The following is a 6,793-nucleotide window of genomic DNA, read 5'->3' on the forward strand; positions in this document are numbered from 1 at the left end:
TGCAACATTAAAATTTGTGGTCCAATATTTAAATATCAGCATGTATTTGAAATTTACCTTAAATGCCATATGAATTTATGAGGTTGGAAATGCCCATGATCTAGGCAGCCCGAAAATTAGCATATTCAAAGGTGAAAAACACTCCAAAATGAATGACTTATTGCTTTTAACTCTGTGGCTAAACAGATTAAGTGTGAAAGATTAATTTTCAAGCACTGAAACAGCTATTTCCATCTTATATTATCATTAATTTTATTGAAGTATATTTTGTACTGTTTAGGGTCGGCAAGTTTACATATACTAGCATTTTGCAAATTACACATCACATGTGATTTTAGTAACAAATCAGTTTCATCACTTTGCAGCATCGTTAGCTTCATTGGAACCTGACGATATCGTACAGCAACAAAACTGGTTATTACTAAAATCACATGTGATATTTACCAAGTTTTTTTGCTTAATAAGAAGCAATGCACCCAGTCACCCCTCAAACCATCAATTGGAGTTCCCTCATCAATGCACTGGAGCCTGCAGGCCTCCAGCTATATGGCTTAGCAACTCCTGATAATTGGTAAACCTCATTGATTTGGATGTCACTCCTGCATCCGAAACATCCCGAGCCTCTCCTGTCATCTCAGCACGCACATTAAATGCAATAAGTTTCAAAATCAATGAAGCAGGCGTGGTTATGGCTATAGTCTAGATCCCTCTCCACTAGCATCCTCATTATGCTTGTCTCTCAGACTGACTTTCCTTTTCTGAAAAAAAACTGATTTTCCACCACTCGCAATGAAAAAATTAAAAGCAAAGTAAATCAAATTGATATTTTTTCTGCAACACTGGTATGGACATATCACAATGAGAGGAGATGACCATAAAGAGACCCAATATGATGATGAGACAGGTACTTCAAAAAAACCCTTTACCATTTGGAGACACGGATCCTCCCCTACCGTGGACATTAAGGACTGCAAGCAAATGGAGGATATAATTCTTTAGGTCACTCCGACTAGGTTGTCATATTGCCCCTGGTTATGAGACTCCAAGCTCAAATTGCCTCTTATTCCAACCCAGGATTAAGTATTACTGGTTGGAGAAGTAAGAGGATATGAAATGGGCCAGGGATATCCAGGAAAAGTTGTCAACTATGACATCAGAGAAAAGGCATCATAAGGACTGAAACAAAATAACCACCACCTTGTTGGATTTGGCAAACTTGCATTTGGAAATACATACCTTCCATTTGAATACATTTTAATAATTGTTTTAGAAATATTTGTTTCCCCACCTCAAGAAATTCCAGAAGAAAATTCCTCGTCTCCACATTCAGCTCTGCCATGTTTCTTAACAGGAAATTTTGAATGTGATGCAAGGCAGACCTTATGAGTTAGGACACATCAGGTCTATGGGTATTTCCAGAGAAAATATGAACAATGAGTGAAGTTAATCATGGTAGGCTGAGCTAAGCAAAAATGTATTACGACAATAAAGGCTGTACTTTTCAGTGGGTGTAGATCTATGTATAACCAAGTATTTTAATGAGTTTTCCATAATTTTTGTGTTTTATTTGATACTAAACATCACGGAAATCTGAAAATATCTACCCTTTTTAAGTCACAGGCACAGAAAGCCATAAAACTCACCATTTTGAACAATTTATCTTCAAAATTTTCTGGGGGAGGGCTCTCACACCTGCTTATCCTGGCAGGTATATTTCAGGTCTAGTTGCACCTAAAACCACCCCTAGCCTTAATTCCTAGCTGTGCCCCTGCTTCAAGTGAGACTGCCAGAGCACATAAAGGAGAGCTGGATGAAAGATTTTTATGTTATGACAGCGGACTCTATAAAGAGCAAGGGAGGGACTGGTTTTGATGATTACGGAGGATTTCCCACAGTTCCTCTAAAGCAGGGGTTCCCAAACTTTTTTGTACCCCCCCCCCCCCCCCCCGCGCTATACACAGATCAGCTTTCCATTTTGCAATACCCTATTTCACAGTGCCGTACATACCAACTCCTACTTGTACTCGTACAAGTATGTGCGTACTCGATAAGGTGAGTAGGTAGATTTTTTTGTTCACTGTTGAATGCAGTAACGCATAATGGAAAGATTCAATAATTGTACGTATGATGAAAATTAAAACAAGTATTACATGAAAAACGAATATAATTACTGATACAAAATTTAACATTGTAACACAGATACATTTTCAATTTAAGGAAGGTGAAACAGTAGGCCTACCTACTTACAAAAACAAAACATAAAATGTAATTTAGTGAGATGGGTGCGCTTGCATGTTGATAAGTTGACAGATCCTAGGTTGAGTTTCAGACAAAGCACAGCATAGGTCACTTTCGACGTCAAGTTTGTTGCGGTACTTGGTTTTGATCGCCACAAGAGTTGTAAACGCTTTTTCGCACATGTATGTTGTTGAAAAAGGCAAGTGCATCCGAACAGCTTTCTCTGAAACACTGGGGTAAACTTTTAAGTACTTTAACCAGTACTGTAACCTTCTTTGATAAAGTTTACAACTTTATTGAAACTTAACAAAAACAATTATGAAAACTTAGGAAGACTTTATTTCAAAGATCTGAGGAAATTATTTTTGTAATTTTTTTAATTTATTTCATTTGGGTGTCTCGCCCCCCCTGGACTTTCTCCACGCCCCCCCAGTTTGGGAACCCCTGCTCTAAAGAATGAGAACGCGGTGAAAAAAAGGAGACGAAAAAACGGTGGGGTTGGGAGAGCAGTTAAGAAGAGAGGGTCAAACGTACAAGTACATTTTTCTCAGTTCCTCGTAAAAATCCACATGTACATTTCCTGTGGCCAGGGATGCCAACTTACAAAAAATATTGGGGGGGCCCAAACCAGGGATCTTGCCGCGGGAAATTTTATAAAGAGTGAGTTTTAAGTTTTGTAAGCATTTTAGAAGAGTCATATGATCAACATTAGAACCCTGATAACTCGAATCTCAATATCTGGACACTCCGGGGAAAATCGACAAGCCTGACAATTTTTTCCTCACACCCATAACGAATTTTTGAGGGGGCTCAGGCCCCATGGAGTAGGCACCACTGCCTATGGCTGAAATGTTACAGGTTAAGACAAAAATCCATAAAAGTCAAAATCCTCTGGAAAATGTCATCAGAACTCCCGACTACAGTTCGGCCGCGGAGAGTTGTACGATGACAGGCAGACAGGTCTAGTTCGGGGTAAAGGGCAATGTTCAGAAAGGGAAACGTCCATGTCACTTGAAAGTAAAAGGCTTCTGTGAAGAAAAGAGCCAGAAGGGATGATGAGCGTGAAGGATCAAAGGAAGAATCACTTGTTTTGGTGATTTGAAGAAAGGTCTTTTTTTTTGGTGGTTCAGACTTGTTTTGGTTCTTCATATGCATGTGACAACATTGCATGACTAGGCGAGGGTGTAAGGTGCATTTGGAGGACAGCTATTGGCTGCAAACCGAGCTAATGCAGGGGTCTCTGCCACTCCTTTTGCACTGCCATTTGACCACTCTAACAGCCAGACTGTAGTTGCCCAAATATATAGAATAAGAGAATGTTCCAAATATCATTGGACAAGAATTACCCAGTGAGGAACTTTATATGTATCAGTGAGTAGAACCTCAATTACTACTTGAAAACAAATTAATTAATCCAAAAACAAAAATAAATGATCTTTCACTCAGGTTAATTGTATGTAAGCATTGAAGGCTATGGTTCAAGTGCCTAAGAGGACTCCTGGTAAACCGATCTTTCTGGACCTAAAAATATTAACACTTCCTTCCATTTTTATCTTGAATTGTGCCACTTTTGTTAAAATGTATCCTGAGCATTTTCCAAGGAATCATGAATGGCATGACTACCACACTCGCTCAAAATGTGACATTCACCTCAAAAGTCACCATCTATCTCTAGCTCTCAAGGGACCTCATCACACTCCATCCATCATTTTTAATAAACTTCCATCTGAATTGAAAAGCTGTCCCAATTCCTTATTCAAAGTAAAATTATGTAATTTTTTAGCAGGTAAAGCCTATTATGATATTAGTGATTATTTAAATGATTCTATGTAATTTGTATTATTGTATTTATGTAATTTGTATCATAGTGATTTTTGTGACGAAACCATGCAATGTACATTGCCAGTTCGGTGAATAAAAAAAAATTATTATTATCATATTATTATTATGTAGATGGTCCAGCAATAAATTTGTGCTAGTGAATGAAGCCATGGTACATTTGATACTGTAATTAGAACAGGCAAGTGACAACCTAAGGTCATTTGCATCATTAGATACATGGAGGTGGGGATGTGTATAAAGAAACCCACCATTGGTTTTAGCCTTCTTTAACGAAAGTTGCAAAGGGTAAAAATCACTTTAACATCCCATCCAACAGACTGAGTGATGTACTCCCACACAGCACCCAACAAAGGATCAGGCTTCCACTGAACACCCACACCAACCAAGGGTATACTCAGGATTAAAACCACAGGAGGGCTAGCTGTGGTCGTTCAAGTTGCAACACAGAAAAGCTTAAGGAAACCAAAATATCAAGAAAACTATAACAGCGCCTTTATAGTATTTTAAATTATTTGCTCGAAAATAAAGTATTTTTTATTTTAATTACATATTTATGCTATTATCACATTTCTTGGATTTAAAGAAATTTTGTTCAAAACTTTCCTTTTGAACTAAATTTACTTTTGCTTCTGGGGAGGGGGGGGGCAGCTGCCCCCCACTGAGTATGCCCATGATACTAACCTAGTCACCCCTAAGATTTGTAATCAGGCCCACAGGATTGGAAGCCAACGCACTCGATACGAAACCAAAATCATCACCTCAAACATATTTCTAGGAATGAACAGAAAACATTAGATATTTTCGTATTAAAATTTATTGCAACAAAATTTTGCGACTTACTGTTTATATAAATAGACCAATGTACAAAATATGAAATATGCTTGTGCTACAAAATAATCTGGTAATCACTCAGTCTTTTTTCCTGGCAAATACAGATGGAATACCTGGGAACTACAAGTGGGGATAACATACGTAGAGTAACAAAATACATTACCCGACATCTCACTACATGTTGATGAACAATTGAACTAGGCCTTGAAGAAGGGCAATTTTGAGAAAAATGCCCGGTACCAATAATAATCGCTTGGGCCAAGGTAACACACAGTATAAATGATAAAAACTTGATTTTACATACACTTATGATAAATCCCACAGCGAGACATCCTCTCAAGTGGCAACTAGTATTACATAAGGCACTATGCCATGTCATCACTGGCCCTTCAATGACAAATGAAGGGGGATTTGACATGTACCCTTTTATCATAAAACACCTGGAAGCTCAGCTAAAAGGCCCAGAAGAGGGTAAAAAGAGCTCTCAAGAAAAGATTTAAATGCCAAGTAGCACACAAAATTAGCCTTTCAATTAGGTAGTTAATACAATCTGGATTAGATGAAGGAATTAAATTGTTGTCAAGGTAGTCAATGCTACACATAGCCGTTATCAAGTGGAAACCACATATGTTGAGAATAAGATTTAAAAATTTTGGTTTCTCTACCATGCACTACTGTCTTCAATGGAAGAATCTACTTTTGGCCTTTCAAATCAAGGATAGGCAACAGTTAAAAATAGATGGCAATACACAAAACTATTAAAATCTCATTCACAACTATTTGAAATCACTTGATAGAGGTCATACGTGATGATTATTCTGATGTAAAAAGCTTCATACATATTAGTTAAAAATATAATAGAGGAAAAATTATTATAATTAAAGCTTCAGCTACTCACTCATCAATCATATAGGTATATTTCATTAAGCCTTTACACTACATCACCTTCAAAGTATAACTACGATTCACATTTCTAACATAATTTGGCATCTAATATTATTGTCAACTGTAAATTTCAGTGAAAAATGTAAGGAAACACCTTTATCTTAGTGACAGATCCTCAAATTAAATTTTATGATAAGTTATGACAACTCCATTTCCATACCATTTTTCATGATAATGCATGGGGTGAAGAATTATGTAGGTCAAACTTAGTATCCAACAACAGCAAAATTTTTATCTGACAAAATTTACTTTGACACTATTCATCCGTGGAACATGGCAAATGGAATTCTTTGATAAATTTGTATTAAATCTCTCCCTTATAGCATACCCATTTGCTTATGTTTGAAGGATATTTACACTGACTAAGTCCACTGTATACAGATTTGTTCACAGCGATAAATTGTATCACTCCCATACCAAATAAATTAATAGGTACTTAGCTTCACCAAGATGGCAGCTAAAATATTAATATTTGGGGTTTTTGGTAAAGGAAACTGATTTTTTGCAACCGAATAATCAGTCATGGCTAATTAGACAAGCTTACAATAAACAATATACTCGCCTTTCCTCCCTTGAAGAAATACAAGGTATCTGATTTTTGACAATCCGCTAATTTAGCTTCATTTGATGGCTTATACGATTATCTAAAGACTAGAAAACTAAATAAGCATTTAAGTCAGAACCATACAAAACAACAAAAAATTACCAGTACCTATTTATAGAATATTGAACCAGGCCCAAGAGTGTAAGTCGCCCTAAATGAGAAATAAGCTAAATTTGTTTAGAATATTTTTTACTGAGGTTCCAAAATCCCACACCAAAAGCATTTTTCAAGATAAATGTAATCACAACCAAACATCATTGAGGCCATGGCACACAATAAGGCTTGCTGCAGCCATACAATTTTGGAATCAATTTCTACATAAAATATCAACTA

Source organism: Ischnura elegans, chromosome 8 (assembly GCF_921293095.1).
Source record: "Ischnura elegans chromosome 8, ioIscEleg1.1, whole genome shotgun sequence".
Classification (NCBI taxonomy): Eukaryota; Metazoa; Arthropoda; class Insecta; order Odonata; family Coenagrionidae; genus Ischnura; species Ischnura elegans.